The following is a 16,962-nucleotide window of genomic DNA, read 5'->3' on the forward strand; positions in this document are numbered from 1 at the left end:
AGCTTCCCATTTTCCTAAGAGGGGTGAGGATGTGGCTCAGAGAGAACCACCACAGTCAGGATAAGGGAACTACAGGCACTAGGACTGATGACTGGACAATGGGGACATTAGCAGCAAATGCCAGCCTGGAGGGGGAATTGGGGGTCAGGAACCCAACACTTCACCCCACATCTCCTGGAACTTAGATGCCACCTAGGGAGATGAGGGGAAGGGGGAAATTCTGAATTGATGGAGTTTATCCGAAGTTATTTTTTAAAAAAACAGATGATTACACAGCAAAAAACAAAGAACTCCACCTAGCTTTTCATTTGATATGATTGGCTTCTCCAACTCATACTCACTGCTTCAAAATTCCTAGATTGTGGGTAGTTGCCTACTCCCTGGCACAAGCCTTGTTAAGACTTTTCCCAAGGCTGAGCCTTCTGGAGAACAAAGTTTAAGGGGGCACTCGCTCTCAAGCTGACCCCAAGAGTGACTGTCTCCTTTAATTTTGCACCCAAGGTGCCTCACTTGCCTCACCCTAGCTTAGGCCTCTCCCACCTGGAAATAAAAATTCTTCCAGCCCTTGAGCCCTCCTGTGATCTGTCATTGTTCCCCAGCATCCCAGGGCTCTCCTCAATGCACGTGTCCTGGCAGAACACTGCAGATACCGTAATGCTGCAGACCAACCCTGGTTATTATCCACCAGTGCGGGGAGCAGAGGAAACTACCAGGAGTGGTTTTTTTTCCAACTTTCAATTGTAGAATTATAGCACTTTGGACATAGAAAGAACTTTAATAATTATATAATTTTATGAGCCTACTAATATTGAAGAGTTTGAGGTTTTGTGTTAGTCCTTTTGTTTGTTTTACTTTGGAGATTCTTAGAGGACTATTAAATAAAGTACCTCTGTAACCATGTTTTAGAGAGGAAGAGTCATCAACGGGACTGCCACCTGTTGGGGAAAAATGGCAAAATCCATGTAACCAGGTCAACTAAAAACCTAGAGTTCCCAACAATGAGTGATACAATAATCACAGCATTGGTCATAAAAGATACATCATTAAAACAATATGTAATGAAACCATTCATATTTCTGTGATTGGGTTCAAGCAAATATTTCCCTGCCCTTAAAGACTAGACAATACCAAGTTAATATTAAAATAAATAAGTTGAAGTTAAAAAAAATTGAAGTTTATAATTTGATCATGAAATCTCCAGAAGGCCAAAATAAATGAAGTCTAGTAGGGCATATAAGTCTATATCCAAGCTTCATTAGAGACTGACACGCTATTGCTCAGTGAGTCCAACATAGCAGTTTTTCCTCCAAACCCCAGCAACTGGGCTCTATATTTAGCTAGGTAAGTTTCCCAATCCTAAGAAATCCATTCATATATGATGGTAATAAGAAAGCAGCTTTTTAATGTTCTATCTACCCTGAATATTGTGACATTCAGGATTTGTAGTCTTCAAAGCGTTTTATAAGCACTTGATAAAATATCCTTCACAATCTGCCTAAGTCTGAAAATATCATTATAACATTTTATGGGTGGGATCTGATGCACAGACATGAAGCAACTCATCATCAACAGAGCCAGGGTTTGGACCCAGACATTCTGGGTCCCAGTCCAGTGACTACTTCTTGTGGGCAGCCTCACTTCCTCTGCCAAGAAATGAGTCAACTGACTAATCTAGTGGCAGAAACATCATTTTACTAATTCAATTTCTTTCCCAATTAATTCCATAAAGACTAAAGTCTATCACCCTAGAGCAAACAGAAGTGTTTGAATTCATATTTGTTTATGATATATATCTATACATACATATAACATATATGTTAAACTTCTCAGCTACATAAATTTATTTCCATTTAATCTGAATTTTCCAAGAAACCTGGCCTTATGTAAATATTTTTAAAGAGGTAATTTAATTTAAAATATTAAATTAAACTAATTAAGTAACATATCCTAATTAATTTTCAGAAAACATCCTTAAAGGACAGTGTCGAGAAAAATTAATTACAAAGGTGGCTGTCAATAATTGCTAAGTAATGTTAATTATCTATCTTCCAAAATTTCTAAATTATACTTCATAAAAATTAGTACATACCCCATCTGTAAAATTACCATTAAATCAATCTGGAGACTATGAGTCAGATTTTACCTAATAAAACATACTAGTTCTTCTGTTCCTGGAGTTTTATTTTTCTAATTCTAAATGTACAGGATGACACACTTTCTGAAATAGATTCTTCTGGTGTTTCATTTCCTTTGTTGCTATTCAAAATTATTGTCAAATTATCATATGACCTAACATAAAATTTTAAATAAAGTTGGCATTTTATTTATAATATGATGCTGGAGAGTCTGCTTATTAACTCTAAATTTGAAGCATCAAGAAATCAAATATAAAATACCACAGTGTTATTTGTTAGCCGTGTAGCAAAGATTTACTACCTTCACTAAGCTATATAATTATTCATCCAAACCAAAGACACATACAGCTTAGTCATCAGAAAGGTTAAAAGACGGAAGTCCTCTTGCCAAGAGAGAACAATAAAGTGAATCAGAAAATATTGATTTAATAGCAGGGACCTATGTTCAGGTGGATCCGGCCAGAAGTCAGATACAGGAGGACATCCATTTATGGCAAGAGCTGCCACTTCTCTCTCATACTTCAGATTTAGCATCAAGCTTCATGTTAATGTAAGAATTAAAAGAGCAAGATAAAATGGTGTCAAGGAAGCCTATTGTACACAAAACAGCATTATGTCTATCATTTTTAAATCAATACAAAAATTAAAAAGAAGAGTGAAGAGCAAAAGCAGCCTTTTATCAATTTACTTAAGGGCAAACACTCGAAAATCACTAGAAAATCAGGTGACTCCATTCTGGGTAGCAAATTGAGAACTCTATTTTTTTCTTAAGACACCTCTATCACTGGCTCATTTGCAAAGTGAAGTAGGTTGTTCTGCAATTATAAAACCAGCACAATATTAAATGTTACCATTCCAGGAGCAGAATTTCTGTCTTAATAATCCAAGACTGCTCCAGCTGTACCTTGGCTATGTCTGTGGAAAGGCACTGTTTCACTCTGGCCAAATAAATTAATATATCTACATCTCATTTTGCTTTTTTGTAAAATGTTGGTCTCCCCAGAAACTGCTGGAAGAATGTATTGGATAATAATTACAAAAGGCTTTATAAGCCTGATGTTCTAGTTGCATGCTAAATAATAATGATTAAAAATGGGATATCTGGCTGTAGGTAGTGGCTGACATCTGTAATTCCAGGACTTTGGTGGGCAAAGGCAGGAGGATTACTTGAGGCCAGGAGTTCATGACAAGCCTGGCCAACATAGCAAGACCCCATCTTTACATAAATAAATAGATAGGGATATCCTTCAAAAGAAACCTGGAAGAAAAAAAAAAAGGAAACTACTTTAGAATATATCCGAGAATGACTGAGACTCAGAAAGAAATTTTGGCTTAGATGTTCTTGAGCAACTAGGGGATGGTGGGAAAGATCTTCTTTTCCTCATTTTAGAAAGAAATGTGGCAAGTATTAGAATATGTAGGAAATTATTTATGACTGAAATAATGATGCTCTCTATATATTTGCATATATATGTGTATATGCATATATATGTATTTTTAATAGGCAAGATTACTATTTTTACTAGCAGTTTAGGTTTTTTTTTTTTTAAAGTTTGCCCAAAATAGCCAAATAATTTAATTAAGAAGATATTTTAAGTTTTTATTTATTTTGAGACAGGTACTTGCTCTGTTGCCTAGCTGGAGTGCAGTGGTGCATACAGGGCTCACTGAAACCTCGAACTCCTGGGCTCAAGAGATCATCCCACCTCAGCCTCCCAAGTAGCTGGGACCAAAGGTGTGTACTGCCATGCCCAGCTGACTTTTAAAAATCTTTTGTAGAGTCAGGGTCTCACCATATTGCCCAGCCTGGTCTCAAACTCCTGGGCTCAAGCAACTCTCCTTAATACATGGCCTCCCAAAGTGCTGGGATTACAGGTTTAAGCCACCATGCTCGGCCTAAACTTTAATGATTTTGAAAATCACCTGGGTTCCCTTCATGATTTTTCTGGGTTCAGTCACACCTAAAAATAATGACCAGGATATGAGAAATTAGTTCAAATAAAATGTGATTATCATAATAAGAGGAAAATCAATATTAAATTCAGAGAAAAATCTACAAAACAGATCCCATAGTGCTGTGATTACAGGTTTAAGCCACCACGCCCAGCCTAAACTTTAATTATTTTGAAAATCACCTGCGTTCCCTGCATGATTTGCTGGGTTCAGGCACACCCAAAAATAATGACCAGGATATGAGAAATTAGTTCAAATAAGGTATGATTGTTATAATAAGAGGAAAATCAGTATTAATTAAATTCAGAGAAAGATCTACAAAGCAGGTTGTGATGGAAAGCATTGACCTCTGGATACAGACAGACCTGGGTTGGAAAACCGGCTCTGCTACTTGCAAGCTATATGGCTTTTGACAAATTACTTAACCCTTAAGTTTCCATTTCCTCACCTATAAAACAAGATAATACCGTCTTCATTGGGTTGCTACAAGGATTAAATGAGATTATATTTGAAGAGTGCTTTGATCAGAACCTGGCTGTCCATTAGGCCCTTAAAAATAGTAACTGCCCTCTTTTAGCTGAGTCCATTACCTAATTGTAAGACTAAATGATCCTATTTGAAAAAATCATGTCCAGTGGTTCATTAACACTTTGAAAGACTCTAAGCAGATGAAGACTACAAGTGTTACAGATCACTCTTAAGGAATAATTGTTCTTTTCGTCATAGTTTTTAAGGTGATATTAGTATTTCATGAATTTTATATAGGATACCCACTTTACACGTTTTCTCAATGCAAATATCATTGTGTATTATTCTTTTTTGACATAGAAACACTGACAGACAACCTGTGGGATATTTTCATGTGTTTTTAGGATGTTCAAGATGAAAAACCTGAGCTCTCACCTAGTCTAATAACTTCTCCTTACACATGAGGAAATGGAGGCCAAGAGAGTTTGGGTAACTTGTTCAAAATAACACAGTGCTAGAATTGTGAATAAAAGTCTCTTGACTACCAATTCAATATTCTTTTAGTACCTTTAAATATTAAGACTTAAAAGGCAGTCCAACATACTGCTGCTTTTTAAAACAAAAATCCTGATAAGAGAATTTAAATGTCTCTTCCTTAGGAGAATCATATGTTATAAATCTTTGTGTTTACACAAGGCCTGGCATTCTTGGACACTGTGAGTGCTCAATACATATATTTCAAACGAATAAATAGATTTCTCTTAAGGTTATAGTTTGTGTGACTCTTTTTTTCTTTTTTGGTATAACTTAACAACACATAATTTTGCTTTATGTAATTATTAGGAACTACTTTAAGTTTATGATGACATAGGTAAATGAATCTGGAATTTTAAAAAATTATCTGACATTATATAAAGGAAGGCTAACTGCCAGCATGGGTGATACATACTAAATTTCCTTTTACTGAAGAATGAAGGCTTTTTTTAGCTTTCCTTTTTTTCTGCTATGACTTCTTCATTTAAATTTTTTATTTTGGTAAAATATAAATAACTTAAAATTTACCACTTTAACCACTTCTAAGTGTAGAGTTCAGTGGCATTAAGTACATTCACAATGTTGTGCGGCCATTACCACCATCCCTCTTCAGAACTTTTTCATCCTCCCAAAAAAACTCTGTACCCATTAAACAATAACTGTCCATTCCTCTTTCCTCCCCTAGCCTCTGGCAACCACTACTTTCTACTTTCTGTCTCCATGAATTTGACTATCCTGAGTGTCTCAAATGAGTGGAATCGGATTATGTTTTGGTACTTATAAAACAATTGCCTGAAATTTTCACATTCTTTTCCTTATGTAGATTATGTTGAACTGTGTCTCTGGAAGTCACACATCCTGACAAAAACTGGAAAATAAGGCAACAAGATGTTGGCTTAATTGTAGCACAGTTGAAAGAATAAACATACAATTTTAATCAGAGAAGTTATACCCGTTAACTTGCATCACATTATTATAATTACAAAAATCACCATTCCAACTGCCACAATATTGTACAAACACTAAAATTTATTATTTTAAACATAATGTAATAACATGGGGGAAAAGTTTATATTCTAATATCTCACTAGAAATCAATATTTATTGTCATGTGATTTTATCTGCTATTTAATAAAAGAATTCTGCACAGAAAAAGGGCAAAAAGGAAAAATACCAAAACAATAATAGTAGCCTGGTTAGGGTGGTAGCAGTGTGAGCACTTCTTTCTTATCTTTAGTTATATTTCTTCTGCAACAGAAAAAAAATTTTTTTCGAGTAAAATGAGTTCTATAAAAGAAAGTCTAGTGAACACCTATTATTCATGGCAGCAGCCCAAATCTTTCGAGAAGCCACCCCACATTTTGATAATTCCCCACATTGTATATCCTGTCTTCCCAAAGTAAATTCTAAAAACTTAACATTTCCTAATCTTTCTAGCCTCTAGAGTCAAGAAGTAGGTCCTATAACTTAGTTTCTGGCTCTAGTTGCACCTGGTGAAAAACTACCCAAAAAACAGGCAGATTCCGGACATCTATTCTGCTGGCCCAGGCTGTTCCAAGGTCATGGTTCTGGGGTCAGCAGTGGAAGCAGTAGCTTCCCCATTGCGTTTGTTGCAAGTTTGGTTCTGGCTCAGTCTAGGACCTGTTCTTTTAACCTTTCCAATGATTATCAGGCTTTCTAGTCTCCATTAATAAGTTCCTTTCCATTTAAATGAGCTAGAGTTGAGTTTTCTGTCTCTAACTAAAAATGCTGACAGATAGAAAGGCTAACAACACTGTGATTTGCCTAAGAAAAGGTGAATGAAGGATGACATTATTAAAGAGAAGATCATTCAACCAGAAGATTCTGGATTAAGTGAATGTTGAGACTTTATCTTAACTGCAAAGGGACATTTTGGGAATAAAAGATCTTTTAGTGAGCAAATGCCGTGAGTGTCACGTCCAGACCAAAGCATTTAAGAGTATGACTTTGTAGCTCTCACTTCTGCTGCTGCAGCCACCATGGGGCCTCCTGTTCCAGATGATGCAGCTATAAAGTGTTAGAGTCTCTATCAGCCCTGGTCCTTGAAAAACTGTGTGGAAGACAGCCCCCTACTGATCCAAATAAAACATAACATGAACAAGAAATAAACCTCGGTTATGTTAGGCCACCGAGATTAGAGGGTCAATTTGTTATATGGCATAGTCTAGCATGGCCTGATTAATACACAATAGTATCTAAAACAGAATGTTTTTTAACAATCTAAATAAATAAATATTTATTTATTTAAAGTGTAAAGCCTTGTATGTCTTAGAAAAACATTTTATTCCGTAAGACTAAATGCCAGGCACAGTAGCTAATGCCTGTAATCTCAGCACTTTGGGGGGCCAAGGCAGGAGGATCGCTTGAGCCCAGGAGCTTGAGACCAAGATGGGCAACATAGCAAGACCCTGTCTCTCCAAAAAAAATTAAAAAATTAGACAGGCATGTTGGCATGTGCCTGTAGTCCTAGCTACTCTGGAGGTCAAAACAGGAGGATCTCTTGAGCCCAGAAATTTGAGGTTACAGTGAGCTGTGACTGTGCCACTGCACTCCAGCCTGGACAACAGAGTAACACCCTATCTCTAACAACAACAACAACACCAAAAGTAAATTATATAAAACATGAATTAAGGATTTATTGTCATTTGACATTAAGCAAAGTTAACTAGTTTACTTGAAGGCAACAGCAACAACCAAAAAAATGTGGCACATTATGAAAAACCCTAAATATTGAGTGATGTCAAACAACAAAAAGTTTATGCTTTTCAATTCTCACACACAAAAAAAGAATTCATAATGCATATTAGTTTCCTTAAAACAACCCCCCAAAAAGAAGTATGCAATAATACAAAAAGTAAACCATTTTTATTTAGTGTGAAATTGTTGTCTGCAGAGAGAAGTATGAGAAAATTGATAACACAATTTGTTGAAATTGCTTCTAGCAAAACTAAAGGAGAAGTGAATGCAACACTCATTTGAACAGATTCACCAATGTCTGTTTACTTTTGTAGACCTTGTCCCTTTTGAATGTCTATTTTGGCCTGCACGACAGTGAGTTTTTTTGCTTAGTAGGAAATGAGCTTTCCTTTAAATGTATGAGACTTTTTTCACCTGGAATAGCCATGGACAAGGTTATTTTCTATTTGTCCATTATAATCTGCACCACCCTGGCTGCACGGCATGATGTGGAATACTGGGCCAACACTGGCAGAGGGAAACATCATTACAAGTCTGTTGTGTGGCTATTCCCAGTGTTCAAAATCCTAATAAATGACACTCTACTACATCTGAATGACTATAAAATGTCCTTCAAAAAGATGGTTTGGTTTGGTTTCGTCTATATCACATATCGAATAAGAGAAAATGAAAGTAAAGTAGGTGAAATTTCTATTGGATGTAAAGAAGAGCTTCCAGGCTGCCAGAGTGAAAATATCAGAATGGATCATTGAAACAGAATGTCTGATCTTTTGTTAGGCATATCATTAAGAAAGACTAACTTTTCTAAAGGCATAAGACTAGGTCAGATACTCTCTTACAGTCCTTTGCAGTTCTGTAATTGTATAATTGTGTATCACATCCAAATTTTCTCAGCTTCTCTTGTTTTCATTTATATCATTCAGTGTCTCTGATTACTAACTAGTGGGGCCAGGGGTCTAAGCCCTTTCTCAGGCCAAGTGAACACATACAAACACACTAGGGTCAAACAGTTCTTAAGAATTCTGAGGGCCGGGCGCGGTGGCTCAAGCCTGTAATCCCAGCACTTTGGGAGGCCGAGACGGGCGGATCACGAGGTCAGGAGATCGAGATCATCCCGGCTAACACGGTGAAACCCCGTCTCTACTAAAAAAAAAAAAATACAAAAATCTAGCCGGGCGAGGTGGCGGGCGCCTGTAGTCCCAGCTACTCGGGAGGCTGAGGCAGGAGAATGGCGTGAACCCGGGAGGCGGAGCTTGCAGTGAGCTGAGATCCGGCCACTGCACTCCAGCCTGGGCGACAGAGCGAGACTCCGTCTCAAAAAAAAAAAAAAAAAAAAAAAAAAAAAAAAAAAGAATTCTGAGACAAATTCCAATCTCTATAAATCTGATAGTGGAAAGAAGTTCACCATTGCCCTCCTTATTGAACTGCTTCATCTCTGAGCATGATCTGTGAGCATAGGCCTCACTGATCAGCCCTTGATGATATTCCTCCATGAATGTTTCCTTGGCAATGGAAAGTGTTCTTCCAGACACCTTGTCTCTCATTACACCACCCTCTTCTCCCCTGCCCTCAGTGCTTTCCCTTCTTCTCCCTTCCTGTATGTTATCCTACCCTCCCTCTTCAGAAGTGGCCCTTCCCCAGTATTAGCAAGTCTTTGGCCTCCTCCTGTGACCTGGAAATCCTGTCAGTCCCTAGGCTAGGAATCACAACCATTCTTCCACCTGTTTTGCTGCTGGATGGGAAGAGAGGGAAGGTTTATATCCTGAAGATAGAGATGTGGTCAGAAAAATACTACCTGGATAAATTTGTTTTATTTTTTCTTCTCCCTCTCTTCTTTGTCCAGCCCATTAAAAAAAGTCATGCATCTTGCACTGGAGAGTTAATCTCCTGCCAACAGCTTTCAACAGGTCCATGTATGGGAGTCATATTCCCCTTGCTGCTGTAACTCATCAATCAAAAGAGCACCACTTCCCTCCCAATCTTGCGTAACATTGCAAGGCCTCCTTTTATTAACTAGTCTTTGGACTAGCCAATGCCTTCTAGTAAGGGTTGAGGGAAAGGCAAACTCATCACTCATATAAGGTATTGTTATGAAGGTTATTAGTAAACTGGTTATGGCCTGTAAGCCAAATCCAGCCCACTGACTGTTTTATGAGAAAAGTTTCATTGGAATACAGTTATGCCCATTTATTACCCTGTTATCTATGACTGCTTTTGCACTAAAATAACAAAGTACATTAGTTGTAACAGTGACCACATTCCACAAAGCCTAAGATATTTACTATCTGGTTCCTTACAGAGAAAGTTTACCAATCCCTGATATAGTGTATCATGTCTATTAATAAAATCAAGACCACCACAACCAAAAGATCCACCTTAGCTGCTGCTTTCAAAGGTTTTGAATAGTTGTGGGACCTTTTTTTTTTTTTTTTTGAACAAAAGACTTAGGCTCTAGAGAAGTTTATCCTTCCATATTCCTTTCTCTATACCCTGCATGTTTTTATTGTGGCTGAAAGAGTTGTCATATTCAAAATGGCAGTATCTATCAAATGAACAGCTTTATGTAACTACTTAATGTTTAAGTTAGGTGAGAAAGTCCATAGACTTGAAACCTTGGATTCTCTCTCAACTCCCTCTTCACATCCCTCTATCCATATCCAACAGGTCACCAAGTTCCATTAATTCTACCTCCTAAATGTCTCCAACCTTAAATCCCCTTTCTCTATTTCCAGTACCCTACTTAAAGCCCTTATCTCTTATGTGGAACTAAATCAACGGCCTCCGGCTCATTCTCCCTGCCCCCAAGCCATCTCATCCTTACTAAGCCATTGTCCCTGTATTTATACCCTCCTCCCCAAAAATCACTCACCACATATATACCCTCCCCTGACACATGCATATCATTCTCACCGCATGTACACCTCTCACCTCAGAATTAGGGCCTTTATATCATTAAATAGAACCACTATTCACTTAGTGACTTAAGACAAAAACCTCGAAATCATCTTTGATTTGTCATTTTTCTTCATAACCCACACTGAATTAGCTGTTATTAATTTTAATTAACTAGCTCAAATTAATTCTAACTTGGCAAGCCCTATCAGGTCTATCTCAAAAAATTTATGGTAATCCTAACAGAGTTAAAGAGGGCCTAATAATTAACACTTATATTCCCATCTCCAGTTAAGAACCAACTGAAAATAGACACAAAAGTCAGACAAATGGAGACAAATGGAGGTCAAAATATTACCTTTATCAGTATTAGAGCTAATATTGACAGCTCGTTCTTCTCTCTGCAGGTAAGAAGGCATCTGAATAGTGAACTCACAGCTAGACAGGCTTCCTACCCAGCCCCAGGTGGCATGAGACCACCACAGACTTCACTGTGCAGGACAGAGAGTGCCTGCTCCTGTAGTACTTGCAGCAGAGGTATAGGGAAGACTACACATTTTGGATGGAAGCAGACAGATCTTGAGGAGGGCGGTTGTAGGAGAAGCATGTTGGCATTGTCCAGTACTGCCGGTATGGGCTGAAAGTCTGACAAGTTCTGCGAGGAGTGAGTGATGAAGAGTAAAGAGGCAGGGAGGTTATAAGCAAGTTATAGGAAAGAAGTTTTCTCTCCTCTAAAATTCCCCCAATTGTTGTTCTCTTACCCTATTTGGCTTAACCATTAACTAGTGGCGTGGCTTCCCTCCATGGGGTACAAGATTAAAAATTTACTCGGGCGGTCTTCATCCCATCTTCAAAAAATTATTCTTCCAACACCAACCATGGCTGTTCTGGGATGCTGGTGGCAGTGTTTTGTGTTTAACCCCATGGACTCTAAAATGGGCCAGAATAGCACATTGATTAAATTAATTCTAAAACCTGTACCCAAAAGTGAAAATTATTTCTTTATTTTATTTCCTTTCCCAAACTATGTCCAGTCACATTGTCTAATATAAGGTTTGGCAATGATTAAAATAACAATATAAAAATACTCCAATAATAAAACTGCCAACAACAAACAAAGTCCCAGATTTGAATATTAATTGCCTTCTTAGATGGATTTTCCTGGGAGGAAATTAAAGTTAAAAATTAAATCTTCATGTAAATTAGTCCAAGGATTTTAGAATTCAAAAGAATTAGCGTCCAAAATCACATTCTCATGCACTTGGGAGTTAAAAACCCAAAAAAACTGAAGTTTAAACTTTATCCTCCTCAATTTCTTATTAATACTTTGCCTAGTCTCAGCTAGGAGGGTCTGGGGTAGGGGGTGGGGAGTAGGCAGCTGCAACCTGGCTATCTTCTATGGAATGGATGTAGGTCCTTTAGGACTTTAGAAGTTGAATGCATCTCTACTATGTCCTGTGTTTAAAGGCTCCAAGACTTAATCGAATACAGAAGACTATCCCAGCATAGGCCCCTGACCCACCAAATCCAGAAAACAAGCCAATCTTGCTATCATAGAATATATAATTCCATAGCCCAGAGTTAGTATTGTCAAAGGCCCTAGCAGAGATTCATTGGTATTGGATGGAAGCAGGTCAGACCAAAAACAAATAACTTGGTTTAACCTCTCAGTGATGCGAGTCGGTCTGGGATAGTTATCTGAAGTTCACAGTCTCTGAATTTACAGTGAATCTCAGGATCAACCTCCCATTTATTAGTTAATTCTGACACCATTTATGTACATATCTGAGGGTGAGGCTGGAGGAAGTTGGTGGTGATCTGCAAATAGCCTTGTTTCCAAGATAGTAGCATTTGAGACATCACAATCTTCTTGCAAAGTTAGAAACTTGAACCGATGTCAGCCCAAATCACCCAGCTTTATTTGAGGCGTGTATTAGTTAGGGTTCTCTAGGGGCACAGAACTAATAGGATAGATGTACATTTCAAGGGGAGTTTATTAAGGAGTATTAAACACACACGATCAAAAGGTCCTACAGTAGGCCATCTGCAAGCTGAGGAGCAAAGAAGCCAATCGGAGTCCTAAAGCTGAAGAACTTGAAGTCTAGTGTTCGAGGGCAGGAAGCATCCAGCATGGGAGAAAGATGTAGGCTAGGGGGCTAAGCCAGTCTAGCCTTTTCATGTTTTTCTACCTGCTTTATATTCTAACCACACTGGCAGCTGATTAGATGGTGCCCGTTCAGGTTAAGGGTGGGTCTGCCTTTCCCAGTCCACAGACTCAAATGTTGATCTCCTTCAGCAACACCCTCACAGACACACCCAGGATCAATACTTTGCATACTTCATTCCAATCAAGTTGACACTCAGTATTAATCAACACAGGCAGCCCCACCTTTCTACTTATTCATAATCTAATTTTCCATTTTCCCTTTGTTTCTGGCACCCCAGAGCAAAACTGAATGTGAGTCTCATTAACAACCTGTGAGCAGACGTTTTCAGGCCTGAGCGACAAAGGGTGCTTCCTTTTCCACTTGCCATGAAATTGCATAGGCCTGTAAAATCTGTGTCAGGAAGGGATTTTTGCCTAGTCATCACATTTGATTCAGTTGAAGAATCAACCTTAGCAGATTTCCAAACTGAGTGACTCTTGATGCTAGAGTTTCTTTCTAGTGGTTTATGAGAATCAATTCCTCTCCAATGGGCTCCTTGATTTACCATCTTTCCTCCATTTTTTAATATTCCAGGCCTTAAGTAGCATGCCGCCTGGTGTATCTTTAAGTGAAATACTAGCATATGCCTCTGGTGCTTCATTCCCTCTACTGTTACCCTTTCCTTTCCAGAAAGACCCAGTTGAATTTCCAAAAATTTAAACTACTTCTTAATTGGTTGTTTCCTTTTCTAACACATGTAGGGCTGGGATTAAGGCCCTTCCTTCCTTCCTGTCTATTTTCTCTGTGCCTTCTGACTCAGAAAACGGTTTTCCTAACATATTCCTCTAGGTTTAATGTGTAGGGCTCCATCTTAGTGGGAGATATGAAATCAATAAAGTCTAGGGCTACCAAAAGCTACACTATTCAAACAAATCTTAGCAACTTTCTCCCACCTTTGTTAGAAAGACTCACCCGGGAGATACGATCCCATCAAACCACCACCCAATCTAGGCCTAGACTTGGCTGATTATTGTTCTCTCTGGCTTTCCATTTATATTTTTCATATCTACTGCACCTTCCCTTAAAATGCCAACTTCATAAATTTCTCTGATGGGTGCCCTCATAGAACAGGCACCACCTGCATTAACTGTCTGTCTCTGAATCTAACCATTTGGCAACTATTTGAATATTTTATGCTTATCTACCTGGTCTTCCCCACTCAAATCTCCCTAAATTATGTGTTACCACTTGGTACAACTACACCAGTAGTCAAAAAGTTGTTCCAATTGCTCTTAATTTGGATTCTTCATCTGCGCTTTTCAGGAGAGCCTCTCAGTTTGTTTCTGGATCTGGCTTCTTGCAAGCAAGGGGATTCACCCGGAGATCTTATCTCTTTCCATTTGTTTTCACTGGGCGCAGTCACTACTCCTGCGCTAATAATGGTTAACACATCTTCACCTTTTCTAAATTCCTTTTTAAGAACAATTAGGTATTTACACCTCCTACTGCTTTTGGGTGGTATATCCATTCTGACCTCCAAGAGCTCATATTGACCTTCCTAGATGATTCATCTCCAACTAAGCACTCACTTAGTTTCCTAAGAAAAGTGTATTCTCCCTCCAGTTAATCATCTTGTCTTCTTTTATTTTGTTTTTATTTTCCCACTTCCTCTGCTCTTATAGTCAGACTGAAGTATAAGTTTCAAATCAATCCAATTCCTCCTCGATTTCCTGAAGAAACTTCATTACTTGGGATCAATGGTCCAGACCCAGGCCTTTGAGTTGTTTTTCTACCTCAACCTAAGAAAGTGGCGTATTCTCTTTACTTTAAGAGTTTCCATTTCTGCCCATTCCATTCCATTCATTTATTAATAAAATTTTCCATCTTTTGTGGGTGGGATTTGCTATTTGGTTCTCCAATCTAAAGTCATGGTCAGAATTTATACCACAAGTCTAGAGCCACTTGAGACCACATGATAGGACTGACCCCTGATTCTATATAAGCCTCACAAATAATTGTGCCACAATTTTCTCTCTTGGACGCAAAACAGTAAAAAGTGGAATAAAGTTTCAGATTACTGCCTACCTAGACCGGGCAATAATAATTTAAAGCCAGAACCTTGTCTACCATCCAAGGCATTATCTTCTTGTCTGGATTACCACGATAGCTTCTAATTTGGCTCCCTGTTCCTCTTCTTGTCTCAACAGTCCATCTTCTACATAGCTGCTACATAGTAATTTTTTAAAAACTTACCTAAGGTGAAAGGATGCTAACAAGAAAGTGAAAAGGCAACTCACAGAACGGGAGAAAATTTTTATAAATCATATATCTCATAAGGGCCAAGTATGCTGCATATATAAAGAATTCGTACAACTCAACAATAAAAAAAAATTCCATTTTAAAGTGGGGAAAGGACTTGGATAGAAATATCTCCAAAGAAGACATACATAAAACTACAAGCACATGAAATAATTCTCAACACCATTAGTCATTAGGGAAATGCAAATAAAAACTGCAATGAGATAACACTTCACACCTACCAGGATGGCTATAAACACAAAAACAGAAAATAACAAATGTTGCCCATGATGTGGAGAAACTGGAACCATCATGCATTGCTAGTGGGAATATAAAATGGTACAGCCACTTTGGAAAAGAGTTTAGCAGTTCCTCAAAAAGTTAAACATAAAGTTACCATATAACAGAGCAATTCCAGAGCTAGTTATATACCCAAGAGAAATGAAAGCATATGTTTATGTAAAAACTTAGATATGGATATTTATTCAAGTATTATTCATAATAGCCAAAAAGTGGAACACCCCAAATTCTCATTAACTGATGAATGGATAAACAAAATGTGGTATATACACACAATGAAATATTATTCTGCCATAGAAAAGGAATAAAGTACTGTTACGTGCTGCAACATGAATAAACCTTGAAAACATCATGACAAATGAAAGAAAACAGACACAATAGGCTGTATGAGTCTATTTATGAAATGTCCAGAATAGGCAAATCCATAGAGACCAAGAGTAAATTAGTGGTTACCAGGGGCTGAGGGGAAGGTAGAATGGAGAGTAACGGTTAAGAGGTAAGGGGTTTTTGTGGGGGAATGATGAAAATGTTCTGGAATTTGTGATGATGGATACAGGAATTGTGAAATGCTAGGTACCAATGAAATGTACACTTTAAAACAATAAAATGTGTGTTATGTGAATTATACCTCACTTTTTTAAAAGACTTAAATCAGATCATGATCTTCTACTGGTTAAACTTTTCAATGGCTTCTTGTAGTACTCAAATAAAATCCAACCTCCTTACCTTACAAGGCCCTAGGTAATATGACCTTTACCTCTCTTACTCCACCCCTCATCATTCCCCTCACTCCCCACCCTCCATTTCCATTACATTCCAGGCTCACTGGTGCTCCTGCTTCCAATTCTTCCAAGGCTCACTGTCCCTCTTTCTTCCAACTCTTCCAAGGTCTTTATACTTAATCTTTCTCCTGCTTGGAGTATTCTCTGCCTAGGACGTCTCCTGATTGCCTCTCTCTTATCATGGAGGTCTCCGGTAAAACCTCTTCAAGGAGGTCTCCTTCACCATCCTTATCATTGTCTATCATATTAGCTTGCATTATTTTCTTCACAGTACTTATTACTCTCTGAAATTATTTGTTAACTCTCTCTCTTCTGAGAAAACATATATTTTCTGAGAGCAGAGATTTTTGTCTGTCCTGTTTACTGCTATAATCCAAGTGCTGAGAACAATGCCTAGCACAGAGAAGATGCTAAAAATATAATTTTGAATGAATGAATGAATGAGAGCTAATATTTGTACATTGGACATTTGGATATTTTGATGGTATTCGGGTGCTGACAGAGCTGGTGGTTTTGATTCCTGGACACATTGAGACCGTAAGTATAGCATCTAAGGAGGGTGTAAGAAATAGAAAGGTTGGGAAATGTTTTCAAATTTCTCAAAGATAGAGTTAGATAGTAGAAACTATCTAAAAATGTCCAAAGCTTATGGAATAACTATCTGAATCACTCAAAGTAATTCATGATTCCGTTTGTTCCCTGAGATGAGAGTTAAGGTGCACATGCTTAATCTGG

The sequence above is a fragment of the Trachypithecus francoisi genome, unplaced genomic scaffold, assembly GCF_009764315.1.
Source record: "Trachypithecus francoisi isolate TF-2019V2 unplaced genomic scaffold, Tfra_2.0 Lachesis_group0, whole genome shotgun sequence".
NCBI classification, from domain to species: Eukaryota; Metazoa; Chordata; class Mammalia; order Primates; family Cercopithecidae; genus Trachypithecus; species Trachypithecus francoisi.